This window comes from Lissotriton vulgaris, chromosome 7 (assembly GCF_964263255.1).
Source record: "Lissotriton vulgaris chromosome 7, aLisVul1.2, whole genome shotgun sequence".
NCBI classification, from domain to species: Eukaryota; Metazoa; Chordata; class Amphibia; order Caudata; family Salamandridae; genus Lissotriton; species Lissotriton vulgaris.
Genome location: NC_141695.1, coordinates 1,556,866,035 through 1,556,885,406, shown reverse-complemented (window position 1 = coordinate 1,556,885,406; position 19,372 = coordinate 1,556,866,035).

Genomic DNA, 19,372 nt, shown 5'->3' with positions numbered 1-19,372 from the left:
ATGTACAATTTTTTTAATTGACATTACATTTATTAATAAACAATTTGGTATCATAAGAATTCAATACAATATTAACATATTTAATTAAAAAATCGAACTTATTAAAAACACATTAAAGATGAATCAATAATAATTAAATATAAAAAAATTATAGTAATGTATTTTCAGAATTAATTAAAATAGTAATATTTATCAATTAAAGCAATAGATATATCTGTAATCATGTAATTATTTATAAAATATGTAATTTAAGGAGTTATGAAATAGTAACATTTAGTTCTAGGTTAAGAACAATGTAAAGTTAATTTATATTTTTATAACAAAATATTTGTATTTGTTTGAATAAGTATTCAACTTTATTATTTTCCCACATACTTTACCATAGAGAGATCTCTGCACCAGTGGAGGGGACCTCCACCTACATGGGAAAGTGACTAGTACTACCTTACACTCAATAATTCTGTTCTAGCAAGCTCGTTCTGAGTAGGTGGAGACATGTGAGTTTTCAACTAGTAATGATGTGAAATGTAGAGTATTTATATAGCGCACTTCTACCCGGAGGCTTCGTAGCGCTGTATTCATACCCCTGTGGAAACCATCTTGGCTTTCCTGTGAAATGTCCACTCCTGGGTACCCCCAAGGTGAAGCCAGGCATCCACAGCGCTGCTGGGGCCGTTGTGGAGATTAAGCAAGCTATTGCCTCGAGTCACAGAGTGGGACCCATGATTAGACTAGGCACCGAGGCGAGAATTATCATGTCCGGGGAAATTGAGTCCAAGAGCTGCCAAGGCAGGAATTGAACACTGGTCCCGGGCCAGACCTCTGCATTAGGGTCTGCCGCTCTAACCATTGAGCCACGCTTCTCCATTTACATTCAGAAATGTTGAATAGCAAACAAGTATAAATTTAGTAATGGTAAATTAAATGGTGAATAGCAAAGAAGTGTAAAGTTACTACTAGGTGCAGTCATACGTTTAGACATGAGTAATTTGTAGGAGTACATATACCTTTGTGAATAAGCTCCCTCCCCAGTATCCTGTTAGAGATAATCGTTGACTGGAACACCACAATGTATTCTGAAAGACATCTGGGACGAAACAATACCTTTTTCTTGTGAAAGAGAAAAGTAAACTTTTCATTAAGAAAGCCCTTTGTTAACATGTTAGTGAATGCTTAAACTTAAGTTCCAAATAACAGACCAGGCAGTAGTTTGGTACAACGTTTGGACTATCTATATTCACAAAGTACAATGTCAGGTCACAAAATGTCATTCTCACCTCCAAAGCATCATTAAGATGAAGAGATTAGAAAATAAAATATTTCATTAAATAGTTCAAAAAAGAAATGAGCTACCTTGGTGGGCATGAATATTATTGGTAGATTTTGTATAATGGTAAGGCACTGCTAGCCAACATACCCATGACTGTGTGATGTGACAGCATTCCCTTTCAAGCAATACTTTGCATCATTAACCCATGGTATTGCCGTTGATGTTATTATTGAGTTCCCTTTCCCTCTTGCATTTGTCACTCTTAGCCTTAGCTTTAGACAAGCTGGGGAAGTTAATCAAACTACCGCAAACTGCTCACTAGCATCAGAGAGGCCAGGCTTGCTGTACATTTATTGCACATTTCCACAGGCACTCATATGGCGCTGCAGAACTTTATTGGTCCACACTGGGGTGGCATGGTGAGCAAAAGAATGATGGATGTAACCAAGGTCTCTTGACTGGGGTGAATGTTTTGATTTGTTCTGCATTCCGTTCATTAATTGTGTGTCTTTTGCATAAGTTTATTCAGCCAATATTTATACAAAGTGGTATAAGGGTCAGCAACAGCGCAAACACCCATTGCTTCTCATCCAAAGGCAGATATACTAAGGTAGCGTCACCTGGTATGTGATACAACTCTAACTTTAAACAGGGGCAAGTGAAATATCGCAGGATTTCTTTACTTTTTAGAGGTTTTCCTCGCTTTGAAATTTGACCTTGTAGGGTGCACCTGTACCCAAGTAAGGCACGGCTGGGCCTGCCTTTCACTAGAGGGCAAGACTAAAAGTCGTACTAAAATGGGTTAATTCATGCAGATACGGCCGATGACATCATAACTTTATAAACATGGCTCAGGACATTTTTTAAACGTTGTTGCTGTGCCTCAGGTTTTCACAGAGTGCTGTACTGCATGTCTGTTAATTAATCTAAACCAGAGTATTACAGAACCCTGCAGAGCTTCATGCTAGGCTGCACTGCTTAACCCTGGGTCCAGTGCATTAAGCAGAGATTCTTGGGAAAATGGTGTGCAGCCAGTTCCCAGCAAGACGGAGAGAGGGGCTAGGCTATAATTACACCTTCCATAGCTGCACTGATCACTGGAGGGTGCCTTCATTAGTATGAGTTGGCATGTAGGAAGTTGGTGTGTTTCCCAGTTTCGACTATCCTGATTGGCACTGCTATCACAACAAACACATCATGGTCAGACCAAAAAAGTCACCTTAATTTAGATTGGACAAATCAAAATCAGATAAAAGTAAAGAAAATGAACAGTCATTCTCCTGCTTCAGGAAACATCTGGAAAGCTCATCTGGACAGTTCTTAAACACAGGATGAATATCTTTATGAATCATTTTTAATATTCACAGTTTCAGTAGTCTGAGAACATGTTTAAACGTTAAATATATCACCAAACTTATGGGCAAGCATTCATGTTCATTCAAATAACTGTGCATTTGGAGTTGGCAATTACCACATTTGCACTGTAGAGTAAAATAGCAAAGCAAAATTTAAGACAACAGTCGACTATGATGAATTGGTTATTGAGGGTTGAGTGGTATAGGCTCTACCGTAGTCAGGGCCGGACTGGCCGCAGCGGGCACCAGGCGGTTTCCTGGTGGGCCAGAAGGGTGGTGGCGTTTCTGTTACATGAGGCCAGTTTTGCAGTACTGCTGCAATATCGGCCCCCTGTAGCAAGAGCAGCAGCAGTGTTTCTCACCACCCTCCCCCGGGCTGGTCCGACTTAATTGTCAGGGCTGGTTTGCGTTGTCAGACGGACGTGACTGTAGTCTCTTGTACATTCGAGGGGTGAGTCCCATTATCTGTGATAGAATTTCCTCAACATCACAGGGTTTAGGTGTATAAGCTGTTGTTACCTGTGATGAGGTGTCCTGTACAGCAGAGTGTTCCAATAGTATAGGCTGAGATGTAGACTCCTGCACATCAGAGAGCTAAGTGCTGTTGACTGTATTAGCATGTCCTGTACATCAGAGGACTGAGTGGAACAGCCTGAGATGTAGGCACCTGAACATCAGAGGATTGAGTGCAGTTACATGTGATGGAGTGTCCTGTACATCAGAGGGTTGAGTGCTGCTACCTATGATTGAGGTTACTGTACATCAGAGGGATCAGTGCTACTACCTTTGATGGAGCGTCTTGTACATCAATAGCTACAAAGTTGTTCTAGAGACAGGGTTTTTCATATATGCTTAAGTGCGGCTCTCAATGATGAAGTCTCCTTTATACGTGAGGGTTTGGTGTTATGACTTCTGATGTAGTCTTCTGAAGTCATGAGGGATAGGTCTTGTAATGTCAAATGAAGTCTCCTGGACCTCATAATGATTCTCTCTTTTGGTCTGTTGAAGAAGTTCCATAGATTGTGTTGGGTTCTGTGGCATGCATTCCTCTGAGCGGTCGGCAGGCTTGCAGTGCAGGTATGTCACTGAAACCGCTAGTTTACGGGAGTAATTCTACAAAGAGCACGGTTTCGCAGAAGTTGTCTCCTGTTGAGATTATTGCAATGTTGACTCCTTTCCTGCCAGCTACAGCATCATGAGGATCGATGAAGGGTCAATCGCTCACTGCTCATGTAATGTTCAAGTATTTGTTGCTATGCTGGCTTTGGTTATGCACCAGTATAAATGACTCACCTGTATGTCCCCCAATCATTATTTATGTTGCCATCCACAGTAGCCTTTTAGCCATAAGAGACGGGATCCTTGAAGCATGGATTACTTAAAATATCACTGTAGCTAACTTAGACTCTACTTTCAGTCACATCAGATATGGTCAAACTGTAAAATTATTGCCTCAACATGAGTGACAATCTTAGAGCAAACTCTGTTCACCAAATCGAGGCCATTTCTGTGTACAAAATGCAATCACATTTAATTAGCCTAATTATGGAACTATGGGGCATATGTATGAAAATATATGAGAATAGCAAAACGAGATGTATATAGGATTTGCGAAAAGATCTGCGAATCCTACATATTCTTTAATTGCAAATCGCAATGTACCATTCGCAACTAAGGAAACCCTTCACATTCATTCCTATGGGCTTAGAGGCCCCATAGGAATAAATGGGAAGACATTCTCAATTTGCGATTAGCAATTAGAGAATCACAAATTGAGAATGCAATTTCAAGGTTGTAAGGGTGTCAAAAGGACACCCTGTTGCACTCCTGAAATAAGTATGGGTACACATGTGGTGCACATACATGCCCTAAGGGCATGTATGCGCACCACATTGCACTTTGAAAAATGCAAAAAAATGCATTTTTCAAAGAAATCGCAAATTACCACCAACTTGAAGTTGGTGGTCATTTGCGATTCCTTAAGGCCAAATTGCACTTTTTCCGTGCTTCTTAAATTGCATTTAAGGAATCGCAATTTGCGATTCCTTAAAAGCAATCGCAAAATAGGGAATTGCAAATCTTGCGATTCCTTAATTTTGCGAGGCAGTTTTTCATTAAGACATACCACTAACCCCAATTGCAATTGAAATCGCAAACGCTGAAATTCTGCGAATTTCGGCATCTGCGATCGCACATTGGAATTTTAAGGTTGGTAGCCCCTTGAATTTAATGTAATATTCAGTGACTCTACTGAGCAACCTCTATAATCATAATGACTAACCTCAGACCATTCATGGTGTCATCAGCAGAAAAATAGTTGTCTCTTGTACCATGAGAAAATGATAACAGATTTTAGGGTCCAACAAAATATATGTTCCTAGATTTTGCTAAGATTCCTTTTCTTAAGTTATACAGAAAGTCCACTGAATTCTTGGAGTATCACATTTTTTGTGTCTGATCTAGTAGTAAAGTATTGTCAGTGTAAAGGTGTAAAGGGATTTCTTCTCATGCCAACTTGACAGAATTTCATACGATACATGCCAAGAAGTGAGGTGAGAAAGTATGTCACCTTAACTCATCAATCAATTGTAATCCTTTCAGGAAGTGAGTTTGTGTTATTCAATCAACCACTCATCCTGAATCAAGTTTAGTAAGAGAAAAGTAATATCTAATTTATTTATATTCCTCCACAGTAATTTCTTGTTGATGCTTTGGTGACAATAAGAGGAAAAACAGAGGCAGTGTTCCTATCTACACATTCTTTCCAGGTACGGTGATTATAAACATATCAGACATTGTTGAAATTTTCCTTAAAAAAGGTTTTGCACATTGATACAACAGAATTGTCCTTTACTCCTTTTAACTAATGAACTTAAAGAGATTTAGCAAAAGTTTACAAGGAGCAGTCATTTTGGAACTTCACACAAACAACAATACTGTGTTACTCATTGATGCACCAATCTTTGTTCTTCTTGAGGCTTGGTGTGTGCTAAGAAATCCTTTTAATAAATAATGTACCATGAGCCATGTAGATTTTTGCAATCCAATACAGTTTATTTGTCCACCGACATAGATGCACAATGATTTGGCTAGCCTGTTACAGTTCAGCAAATTTGTAATACAGGCCACTGCATGTAGTACGTGATGGGTGAGCAGATTCTTGTTATGGGGTAATCTACTGATAGTTACACTCTTCTGCAAGAAGTTTGAAGCTTGAAGTGAGCCAGTTTGACAACTATATTGCCAATGAGTTCTACTCTTCCTCATCCCTTTTTTTAAATTACAAATGTGGATCATTTACTGGGAACAGGCTACCACCTTAGTCCTATACATGTTTGCAATCCATTTTGCCCCTCTCAGTACCATGAAGACATGAATAACTGGGAAGTCCGGATTGGGAAAGGGTAAACTCTGGTCTAGTGTGCTAAAGAATGGTTATACAGAATCAGAGCAAGAGTTCTACCAGTCCATAGTCCTCATCACAATCTTTGACTGACACCCTGAATGTGTTTGAAACACACCATTCACCACACAGAATTCTTAACAGAGTACAGAATGTAAAATATCACTGTCAAAGGTAAGCCACCTTTCAACGAGCCATCAAAGTAATGGCCATAGAAAGCTGTCTCTTTGCAACTTATTTTGTAACCAGGAAACAATCCTAGCATAGGCAGATTCATTGGCAGTAGAAAACATAACACAAGAGTATAAAAAAAAACTACAAACATAGAATGTAAAGAACACCAGTAGGTCGATAACACTCCTGCACCCAGAAATAAATAAATAAATAAATTCAGATGTTGGAACAAGGTTCAATAGACCATGACGACAGACATCTCTGCCAAGGGTATGTCAGTCCAGACCACATATTATCAGGGAGATAAAAAACATGCATTGCATACACACATACCTTCCAAAAATATACAACCAACAGACACACATACCATGCCAAAATAGAACATGTAACATCACAGAGAAATAGGAGAGAAAAAAGCACTATGAGCCAAGGTGGCCAAGATACTCTGGCATAACAAAAGTGACACAGAGGGAAATTCATGCAAAAACATATTTAGAATATTGTGTTGTTGTATACCAGACCTGATCAGAGTGACTCGTGTCAAACAAACAATCCAGAAAGGATTGCATCCTACTGTATAGTGACTTGGAGAAAAAGAAACAACAACAAAAGCACCACATACTGTGAGGAATTTGAAACCGTAGGCGGAAACCTCTCAAAATCCATCTAGCAGATTTGAAGAAAGTAACTGAGCAACTCTGAAAACAGAGGAGCATATTACTTACTTATTGTTGTAGTTGCTGATGTAATGTTCCTGGCTATTGGTGCTGTTCCTAGGCAGCGTGATGCTTCTACTACTGGAATCTGGACTGTGGATTCTAGGAGGCTGGTGGCAGACAGTTGCTGAGGATCAGGCTGGCCAGGGGTCGTTGTGGCAGATAAATAAACACCTCTTAGTTATACCCCCATTGTGTGTGTCCTGACTTCTTAAAAATTATGACCAGGATGGGATGCTGACAAAGAGGACACTGAGGTAGTGAGGATTTTGTGGACTAAGAGCGAGATTCAGGTTTACCATCAGTTGAGGAAGGATACGACCTCTGGGCAGAAAAGAGCAATAATTTTGTCCTATGATGCAGCTCAACAGCAACCTGCATCAATGCCCAAACTGAAGAGAGCGAAGTCAGTGTTTTGTACTGTTTGGGGGCGAGCCTATAGCCTGATGAGATAGTTCTGCCTCTAGGAGTGTGGAATACGGTGCTGTGTGCATTGAGTCATTGCCGATCTGTCTGGAGGCATGGGGCAATGTACAGTATATAATATGAGCTGCTCACCAAACTGTGGATGTTGCAAAGGTGCCTACTGAGCCACAGAATTGACAACGAGCTTTAGGCATGATTTTGAACCCAAGTCATCCTAAACAAATGCATGAAAATCCCATATCCCCAACAGCCTTGCCTGACCATGCATGAGAAGTTTTGGCGTTGGAAAATTGTGTCCCTTTGACTGTATGGGTAAAGGTGAAAGGTATAATGTGGTAATGATGGATTGTTTCTCACCATGGCCAGATGTGGCAGTTATGAAAGAGGTAAAGGCTTCAGAGGGGATTGTTTTTTATGAGGAAGTTTCCTATTTAGTTTGGACCACAGTGAAATAATCCAGGGGGAAGAGTGTAATGGAACGATTTAACCACATGCTAAGAGAGAATCTACGGTTGGTAATGACACGTGAGGTTGGTCGGAGGAGTCAGGTTAAGGATGTGTTGTGGAAATTTTGGACGGCTCTCCACTCTATGGCAGGCGGGTCTCATTTAGCCTACTTAAAGGGAGAATGCCTTGCGCTGTGGAGAGGCCCACAACATGGGTCAAGTTGAGGTATCTTGAGATGTCAAATCAGAAGGAGAAGTGTCAGGTGAAACAGAAGAGAAGTGATGGAAGGAAAGGTAGGAATGGAAGGAAAGTGGAGGACGGTGTGCATTAGATGGCATGTCTGAGTGACAGGTGATGAGAGAGTATGCCAAGTTGTGCAAGCCCAGGAGGGGTAGGCAACAGGGTGATGAGAGGAAGGCCAAGTTTTTCAAGACAAGAAGTGTGGCGGAGCTGAGAGATGAACCTGTTGACTGGAGAGGGAGGCAAAAACTTATGAGGAGGAGCGTGACACCCGTGAGTGGGTGAAGTCCTAAGCTGTTTAACTCCTTTGGTGCTCACGACGGCCCACGGCCATCACGCGTCACGGTGGGCGTGTGCGCACGATGGCCGGGGGCCATCCGAATCCCGCCCACTTGTTAATTCTCCAGCACAGCGGGAGAATTAACACCATGTGCAAGGGCTTAAAGTTTATGAATATTTATTTAGATGGTTGCAACCATTTGCATTGTTTAGTGTTATAGTTTTAAAGAAGGGGGATGTGTTAGGAGGGGACTACACTTATTATTTAAGACTGATGCAAGTGCGGAATGACCGCAGGCATGCCAAAGGTGCGCCAAAGTGAATCCCGTCTGCACCTGTCAACACAGCGGGTGCACACAGCAAAAGCCATGCTGCTGGCTTTGTATCAGCCTCTCACAAAAAGGGCTGTCTACACTATTCTCAACAGCTCGAGCAGGTTGAGTTGTTGTTATGTGATAAAACCATTAACATCAGTCAAAATAAATTCTGTGTATTCTGGTGGCATCGAGACTGCAAATCCAGCTCTCTAAGATGTGACTTCTCAATGTTAGATCATTAATGAAGCATGCCACTGAGATACAACTGTTAATACAAACTAAGTATTATATGTTTTGTTTACACCAGAAACTTTGACGACCGCCGTTGCAGAGGTCAATCTAGTTTTAGCTTGCCCGCTGGGTTACAAGATTTTTCATAAACCATGAGTGCAGAAAAAAGTGGGGCTCAGTTAGTTTATTCTACAAAGAAAATCGAATTCCAACCCACTCAGTATAGATGAAGTTCTGTGCCCTGAGCTCTTGGATTTTTCCTTAAAAGACAGTAAGGATCATGTATTTTGAGGCATACTGTGTTACCGTCCTCCTGACGCACCAAGTCCTTATTTACAATCTTTAATTGACATATTTGGTAACATCGCCCTGACCATCTGAAGCTCCTTATTTAAGGGGATTTTCATTTGTGATCTACAGGTGAGCCTGGACCAACACTAAAAGATCTCCTTGGCTCATTTGGTAACTTAGGTTTGCAGCAAATAATCTTGGACCCGACTCACCAGATTGGTCATATATTAGACCTTATTTTTTGCCACCCATCATATTGCTACAGTTGAGAATATTCTCCCTATATGTTGGATAGTTCACTTCTTAGTGGACTGTATGCTACAAACATAAAATGTAATTTTACACAAAGCATCGTGACTCGCCATAGTAGAATTTGGAAAAATATCTTGAATTGTCTAGGGATAAGCCTTTGTGTAATCTCTCCTCCCCTTTTAAGGAGGAAAAGTCAGTGGAGGACAATTACTAAAGTTTTGAAAATAGCGTTAGAACTACCTTTGACAGGTCATTCCTATTAAAGAACTAAGAGCTGTATGGAGACCATCTGCTAATTGGTATAGTGCAGGACTGAAAGTCTTAAAATTGAGTTGTGAAAGGGCAGAGAGAAAATGATAGGAGGAGGTCACGAAAGTCAATTTCACATAACTCAGCAATTAGTCTCTTGGGACGATAAGGATATTTGAGGGAAGGTATATTATTCTGAATAGTATAGTCAGGGGGGGATTTTTAGTGATATATCTGCTAGTTTAGAAACTGATTCGGTTCACGTGGCATTAGTGGCTCTGTGAGAGTTTAGGAGCTCTTTTGTGATGGTTGGTAGATTTTGTATTTCGTCCTTGAGATGGCATAGGCTAAGGGATGTCTTGCTGAAGCGTGCGAGCCAATGAGCATTAGAATAGCTAGTTATGTGTTGAGGTGTGCGATCTATTAGAGGGGTGAGTCCGCATGTTCGGTCTGGGTGAGTGGGGATAGCATTATTAGATTCCAATCGAGTTAGCTGATCAGGGCGGATTGGGGAGGGACCGTATGTGGATGGGTGATGGCCTGGATACGTGACAGCATGGTAGGGCCTGCTGCATCTCAGAGGGGTATGATCGAAGAGTGGTGAATCAGGTTGGGGGTAAAAGTGTTGAGAGGGGCAGGAGCCGATCATAGACCAGAGTTTTTGGCAGGTCATGGGGAGCCATGCGGGTCAGTTCATCTGTAGATGAAACGAGTGGGTTATCAGGAGTGGGTTCAGAGTTGAAGGATTCTCCATGGGGCATCAAGGATGTCGGGGGTGTATGCACTGGGTTGGTCTGTGGCTAAGTGGATCCTTGTCCATTCTGGGCCTGGGCACCCTGGCGTGGTTGGGTCCATTGTGACGGATGGGTAGCAGACATTGGGGGTATGGCGAGATTTAGGTACAGGTGATGCAGTCATGGGATATTGTGGTAAAGTTGGAATACCGTCAGGGTAATCAGGATGGTTAATGATGCGGAGTGGGTTTTTCTTGTTCAATGCTTTTTTGAGAATAGGGAAGATCTTGTCTATAATAGTGACAATTTAATTTGTGGCTTGTATAAGGATATTACCTTTGTTGTACAGGGATATAGGGGCGTTCGCATTACAGAAGTCTGAGGGAGATACCGTCAATTTAAGGGCATGTGGGGTTAATCTGGAATCGGAGATTCAAAGCACGGCGTAGAAGATATTCCTTCATTGTGCACGTTTTTTGGTGTGGAAGATGAGGTCGTTAGTTAGTACGCCTCTGTTGTTGCAGACATAAGGATCTGCAATGAGGGTCTCTTGGTGAGTTTTGATTAGCCTATGCAGCATTTTTGGATAGATTGGGTGGATATTTAATGGTGAAGGCATGTAGTCCTGTGGGTTCTAGTTTTTGAGCCAACTTTTTAGCTTTCTTTATTCTCTTCTTTCTTTCCTTACGTCTCTAAAACTCCCTTTCTACTTCCTTTCTGCCTAACAACTTCCTTCTATTCACTAGAGTCTTCTCTTTTATTCATTTACTGTCTGGTGAGCACACTGTTGGAGGTTGATACCATTCAAAGATGGTCACCGCTGTTACAGGCTTAGTTTGTTGGTCCTATTTTGATATCCATTTTAAGTAGGGAGAGGGGCGCCATCTTTGGAGATGGAGCTGGTAGAGGGGATTACCTCTACAAAATTGAGGTCTGGACCTCCAGGCTCTGGGAACAGCTTCTCTGCACAAGAGACAATGACACTAAGTGGAGACTCCAACAAAGATAGCCACTTTGCAGCCCAGAAGGGGAGAGCACGGCTCCCTCATGGTCACCTCCCTTGTGCGGCGACCGGCTATGCGGCAGTGAATTAAGGAATGTAGCCTTCCACCATGGTCCACACTACCCCTAGCGAGCGGCAATTCAAGATGCCCAGGCAGGTGTCAACTAGGGGACAAGGAATCTGTCAGGGTTCCACCAAGAATCACCGGTAAGATCCGCGTTGCGTCATCTGGTCGCCAAGTCCGCAATGAGCCAGACGGTCTCCGGTCCCTCCTGCCCAGCGCCGGCTTGACTCCAAGTCCTCTTCATGACCTGTCTGCAGTGGGTACCATATGGCATCGGGTCGAAACCACCATGGCTTTCAATGTCGGCTTCTACAAAGGCGACAGCGACTCCAGTACATGAAAGTGCGGGTAAGGGCCATTTTAGAAGATGGGATCAGGGTTAAGCTAAGGATTAATACCAAAAGCTGTATCTAAACCCCAGGAGTCCCGTGCAGAGCTCCTTCACAGCAACCATCTTGGGCAGTATATATATTTTCTATTTTAACTGTTTATTGTAATTTGTTTGTAAAGCGCACATAGCACACTTTTCATGGGTTCAGGATCAATAAATCAGGGGTTTGCATAGCACGGCTACTCACCTGTGAGGGCCTCAAGGTGCTGAGGGGGGGAACTGCTGATCTGTCTGGGTTTGGAGGTTCAGTCCAAGAGTCAGGTCTAGAGGTACTTCCTGAACTGTGTCAATGACACAGATTGTCTGAGGTGGATGGGCAGGGTGCTCCAGGCCTTGGTGGCGAGGTAGGAGAAGTCTAGGACACCCCCCGCGCCGCACGGCCACCAGCTGCTGCGTGTGCCTCCCGCCTGCCTGCCTCGCTGCCCCTGCTGCCGCCGTGTGACCACGCCCCCTGCCACCGAGCGGCGTGGTCTCCTGCGTGATAGCGCTGTTCTCCTGCTGTGTGCCCCCCTGCCTGCTGAGTTATATTATGTTCATTTTTTGTTCTTTTCTACATTTGTATTGTGCTTGTATTTTCGCCTGTCCCCCTGTTTCTCGGTCTCCTCCCTCCCCGCTCCCCGCTTCCCGCCACCGCCGCTAACCACGCCCCCTTTTCTTTTTGTACCCTCCCCGCTCCCGCCTCCCAGCTGCTCCGCCCTCCCTCGCACGTGGCCATATATGGCGACCGTGCGACGCAGATGAGTGTGACCTAGTCTAGGACACCCCCCGCGCCGCACGGCCACCAGCTGCTGCGTGTGCCTCCCGCCTGCCTGCCTCGCTGCCCCTGCTGCCGCCGTGTGACCACGCCCCCTGCCACCGAGCGGCGTGGTCTCCTGCGTGATAGCGCTGTTCTCCTGCTGTGTGCCCCCCTGCCTGCTGAGTTATATTGTGTTCATTTTTTGTTCTTTTCTACATTTGTATTGTGCTTGTATTTTCGCCTGTCCCCCTGTTTCTCGGTCTACTCCCTCCCCGCTCCCCGCTCCCAGCTTCCCGCCACTGCCGCTAACCACGCCCCCTTTTCTTTCTGTACCCCCCCGCTCCCGCCTCCCAGCTGCTCCGCCCTCCCTCGCATGTGGCCATATATGGCGACCGTGCGAACGCGCAGCGGGCGCGCCGATTGTGCGCCGAAGGCGCGCCAAAGGTAAGCCCGTCTGCGCCCGTCCGCGCCTGGACCGCGCCCAGCGCCAGGACCCCTGGCCCCCACCGACGGAAGACGACCCGACTGTCCTACAACGCCACCGAACTCTACGCACTCAACACCGGCGGGATCCCTGGATGCTTCCGAGCCACCCCGAGGCGCACCCACGGACCCTTCAGCTGCCACGCCTGCAAGTTCACCTGCATCCGGACCTGCCCCACACCAGCACCCGCCAAGCCGAACACCAGCAGCAACCACCTCAAGTGCATCCTGCTCAACACCCGCTCCGTCCACAGGCACGCCATCGAACTCTGGAACCTCCTCGACACCACAGCTCCTGAAGTCGCCTTCCTCACGGAAACCTGGATGAACGACTCCTCAGCGCCCGACATCGCCATCGCCATCCCAGAGGGCTACAAGATCAGCCGAAGAGACCGCGTCAAACAGACTGGAGGAGGCATCGCCATCATCCACAGGGACACCATCCACATCACGACCAACACCGACGACACCCTGAAAACCGCCGAACACTTACACTTCCAGATCCGTACCGACCCGAAGACCACCCTCAGAGGCACCCTGATCTACCGACCCCCGGGACCACGCACACAATTCAGCGAGGACATCGCCGGCTTCGTCAGCCCGCATGCCCTCCCCTCCACTGACTACATCCTCCTGGGGGACCTCAACTTCCACCTGGAGAACAACAACGACCGCAACACCACCACCCTGCTCGACAACCTCGCCAACCTCGGACTCAAGCAGCTGGTGTCCACCCCCACCCACCTCGCTGGACACACACTCGACGCCGTCTTCTCATCCAGCAAAGACATCGCCTTCAGCCACGCCACTGGACTCCACTGGACGGACCACAGCTGCGTCCACTTCACCTTTAGAAGAACGACGATCCACCACCACCAGCAACCGGTTGCTCGAAGAAGCTGGATCAAGATCACAGCCGACCTGCTCGCCGCTTCCCTGAGCCAGCACCCCCCGCCAGCTCAGCAAACCCCAGCCAGGCCGCCGACAACCTCACGAAGTGGATCAACAACTGTGCGGACGAACTCGCCCCACTGAGGACCCCGCCTAGCAGACCCGGCAGCAAGAAGGCCCCATGGTTCACCGACGAACTCAAGAGCTCCAAGAAGAACTGCCGAGCCCTCGAGAAAGCCTGGAGAAGGGAACCAACACCGGACAACATGACCGCCCTCAAGCTTGCCACCCGGAAGCACCACCAACTGATCCGCGCCACTAAGAAAACTGCATTCAAGGACCGGCTGGACAACAACGCAGACATCTGCAAGGAACTCTTCAACATCGTCAAAGAGCTCTCCAACCCCAACGCCAGAAACAACGACATCACCCCATCGCAAGACCTCTGCAACTCCCTCGCCTCCTACTTCCACAACAAGATCTCGGACATACACAACAGCTTCAGCACTCAACCGACGCACGCCACAACCGAACCACCGCCCCCCACCACCACCCTCCGCACCTGGACTCCGATCAGCACCGAAGACACCATCCGCTTGATGAACTCCATCCATTCCGGATCTCTGACCGACCCCTGCCCTCACCACGTCTTCAACAAGGCCGACGCGGTCATCGCACCCCACCTGCGGGACATCATCAACACCTCCTTCGACACCGCCACCTTCCCAGAGAGCTGGAAGCACGCCAAACTCAGCGCCCTACTCAAGAAACCTACAGCGGACCCCACGAACTCAAGAATTACCGCCCCATCTCGCTCCTCCCGTTCCCAGCCAAAGTCATCGAGAAGACCGTCAACAAGCAGCTGGCCGCCTTCCTCGAGATGAATGGATCCCTCGACCCCTCACAGTCTGGCTTCCGAGCCAACCACAGCACCGAGACCGCCCTCATCGCTGCCACCGATGAGATCTGAGCCCTGATGGACAACGGAGAAACAGCGGCCCTCATCCTCCTAGACCTCTCCGCGGCATTCAACACTGTCTGCCACCGCACCCTAGTGCAGCGCCTCAGCAACGTCGGAATCCAGGAGAAGGCACTGGATTGGATCATCTCCTTCCTTGACGGAAGAACACAGAGAGTCCGTCTACCACCGTACAAGTCAGAGGCCACCGAAGTCATCTGCGGCGTCCCTCAAGGATCCTCGCTGAGCCCCACCCTCTTCAACGTCTACATGAGCCACCTCGCGGCCATCGCATGCCAACACAACCTCAACATCATCTCCTACGCTGACGACACCCAGCTGATCCTCTCCCTGACCAACGACCCCGCCGCCGCCAGAGCCAACCTTCACGAAGGGATGAAAGACGTAGCCGAGTGGATGACGACCAGCCGCCTGAAACTGAACTCAGACAAGACGGAAGTCCTCATCCTGAGCTCCTCGCCCTCTGCCTGGGACGACTCCTGGTGGCCCCCCGCCCTGGGCAGCGCACCCAAACCGACAGACCACGCACGCAACCTGGGCTTCATCTTGGACTCCTCCCTCACCATGACCAGACAAGTCAACGCCGTCTCCTCGTCATGCTTCAACATCCTGCGCATGCTACGGAGGATCTTCCGGTGGATCCCCACCGAGACCAGGAAGACGGTCACCCAGGCCCTCGTCACCAGCCGACTGGACTACGGCAACGCCCTCTACGCCGGAACCACCGCCAAGCTCCAGAAGAGACTCCAGCGGATCCAGAACGCCTCTGCCAGACTCATCCTCGACATCCCACGACACAGCCACATCTCCGGACATCTGAGAGACCTGCATTGGCTCCCCGTCAACAAAAGAATCACCTTCCGCCTCCTCACCCACGCACGCAAAGCCCTACACGATCAAGGCCCCAGCTACCTCAACAACCGCATCAACTTCTACGCTCCCAAACGACATCTCCGATCAGCCAGCCACGCCCTCGCCGCCATCCCCCGCATCCGAAGAACGACAACAGGAGGAAGGTCCTTCTCCTACCTGGCCGCCAAGACCTGGAACTCCCTACCGACCGACCTGCGCATGACCCAAGACCACCTCTCCTTCAGGAAGAAGCTCAAGACCTGGCTATTCGAGCAGTAGCAGCACTCCCCCCCCCCCCCCCCCCCCCCTAGCGCCTTGAGACCCTCCGGGTAAGTAGTGCGCTCTATAAATGCCTGTGATTGATTGATTGATTGATACTCCGATTTTGGTCTTGTGGATCCGTGGGAAGGAGGCCAGGGCGAGTTGTGTGGAGCGGAGTTGTCTGGCTGGTGTGTGGAAGGCGAGGCGGTAGTTCAGATATTCTGGTCCTGCATCATGGAGAGCTTTGTAGGCATGTGTGAGGAGTTTGAAGGTGATTACCTTGTTGATAGGGAGCCAGTGGAGTTTTCGGAGGTGTCATGTCATGTGGCTGTGGCGGGGGATGTCAATGACTAGTCTGGCTGAAGCATTTTAGACATTCTGTAGTTTCCTGAGCTGTTTCTGGGTGATGCCGGGGTAGAGAGAGTTCCCATAGTCCAGCCTACTGGTGATGAGTGCATGGGTGACTGTCTTTCTGGATTCTGTGAGGAGCCATCTGAAAATCTATCAAAGTAGGCGGAGCATGTGGAAACAGGTTGAGGATTCTGTGGTGATTTGGTGATTCATTGAGAGCGAGGAGTCCAGTTTTTTGCCAACATTGCATGAGTGATCTGTAGGGCAGGTGAGAGGCTCCTAGTGCGGCAGGCCACCAGGAGTCATCCCAGGCTGAGGGGGTGAGTCCTAGGATGAGACTTCAGTTTTGTCTGAGCTGTGCATGAGGCAAGTGCCTTGCATCCAGGTAACGACTGCCTGCATTCCGTTGTGAAAGTTGATTCTGCAGTTGTGGGTTGTTAGTGAGGGAGATGATCAGCTGGGTGTCATTGGCATAGGAGACAATGTTGAGTCTGTGGCTTCTGACAATGTCTGCAAGGAGACCCATGTAGATGTTGAAGAGGGTGGAGCTCAGGGTGGAGCCCTGGGCAACTCTGCAGCTGATCTCTGTAGACTCTGAGAGGAACAGGGACAGTCTGACTTGCTGTGTTTGACCGGTCAGGAAGGAGTGGATCCAGTCCAGTGCCTTGTCGCAGATCCTCGCATCGTGGAGTATTGTAATTAGGGTGCGGTGGGAGATGGTGTTGAGGGTGGCCGAGAGGTCCAGTAGAATGAGGGCTGAGGTTTCTCCCCAGTCGAGGAGGGAGAGGATGTTTTCGGTGTTAGTGAGGAGTGCCTGACCTGTGTACATACCATGACAAATTGCACACTGACTTTTTGCAATTCTAATCTGATTTTCTGAACCGACATATGTACTCATAGATTAATTCACAAAGCAGTGAATTGCAGTGAGTCACAGATTGACTTTCCTAATTAGTACTGAATAGGTGATTCACAATTGATAATCTTTACGTACTACTGTAACAGGGATGGTGACCAGCTAACCACTATTCCTGTGACTGCTTTTTAAAAACGTGCACCTTTTTTTTTAAAGCAGGCTGATTTCCTATTCCTAACAGAAAACGGGACAGCTTTAAAAAAAAACGTTTTCCATTTTGAAAAGCTTCAGTGAGAGTTAGTGCCTATCACCATGAAGCAGCCGCCAAAATTTGTAAAGGGTATCGATCCAAAGGGGACCCCTTCCCTTTTGTAAATGAGCGCCCACTCCAACCTTTGGAGACTGTGATGTATCAATGGTTTGTAACTGGAATTCCGGTCACAAACCATTTACAATTAGGGACGTGAATCACATTTTGTAAGTGACGCCAACAACACACCACTTTCCAATTACAATCTAGTATTCATTTCCAAACCCTTATTAGGAATCTGTAAAACTTTACTTATTCCTAAAATGAACTAAGCAAAAGAAACTTTGCACAAAAGCTGTAATTTTGTGAAATACGGGGTTTGTGACCACTAAATCCCTTGGTATCTCAGGCCCCATTTTCTTATCAGGATATGTATTGACACTAAAACTGAGGGGCAGATTCATCAATATTTCACCCAGTGTAACACAGCAAGACACCTTGTTGCTGTGTGTGAATGGGAGAGGACAGGAATGTGTCATATTTAACATTATATGGTGCACTCCTGTCCTCTCCGTGCACTGGTGAACATTTGGCTGACTATCGCCAACGCAGGCACCCTTGCACCACAGTGCAAGCGTGCCCGCGTTGCAGGCACTATTGATTTTGTGAAAGAAGGAACAATTTCCTGCACACAAAAAATCCTCTGAGGCTTTTTCCTCTTTCTATGTGTGCTGCAGAATGAGGAAAGAGGAAAAAACAAGGGCAATGAAGATATTCCTCCTCATTATCTTTCCCCTGGGAAGGAAGAGCATTTTGACGTATTCCCAGGTCTACCACCGATGGTAAAAATGGGAATGCACAACAACAAATAGTATCTGGGGGTCAAAACGAGAGTCAGCAAGTCTAGCAGGAAGGACCACTATACCAAATGCATGCAGGACAGTATCGGTGAGAAATAATAGTTAGTGAACGGTCAAGTCGAGACTCAAGAGTACATGGAGAAAAATGTATTGTTCCCATCAGAAGCCACACTGTACCGCCCTTGTTGTCATCATATGGGATCTCCTTACCCAGGAGACAAGACGGCCGGTAAGAGATTGCCGTGACCGAGATGTGATGTGAGGGTAGAACAGAAGGGTATGATAGTGGCTAATGACAAAAGCAGTGTATGGTGATTGAAGTGGAAAAGTGAAGGGTAATTATAAAATTAGGTGAATGGGTGGAAAAAAGAAACTTTATTAATATCCCCCAAACCCTAAGATTAAAAGGCAGGTGTGGGTGCAGGTTTTAAATAATAACCGCACGTAATGGTGGTCGACATGTTTCAGCATTTCACAAGATGAAAGATAACTGTGATAGATTACGGCGGTCATGCCCAGCCTGGCTGGTCACCACTTGATTTTATAAGAGGTTTAGACTACCTCTCGTCTCGAAGTACACTCTATTTTTTCATTCACTTTGTTTTGTCTAGTGTCACATTACTAACCGCTCTGTAAACATCATATGATTATCCTCAGAGCGGTGCTCCTTTTACCTGCGCTGCAGCCAGGTGGGGTGAAGCTCCTCAACCTTCACATAAGGGTGAGTGTATACTTGAGATGATATCCTAGTATGATTGAACGCATTGCAATGCCATTATGATTACAAACAGAAACAATGTGAATAACAATAAGTGTCCTATTTGTTTCTCCGTTTGTTTGTTTGTTTGTTTTACATGTTGGATCCCTTACCATTATGCACTGACAGTATACGGTTGAGTACGCCTGGATGTCCAGGTGATATCTTTTATTACTTATCTTATTTACAAAGCAGTAGTGTATCTTTTTAGGTCCTGAGGAATGCATTAAAATCTTGTGAAATGCTGAAACATG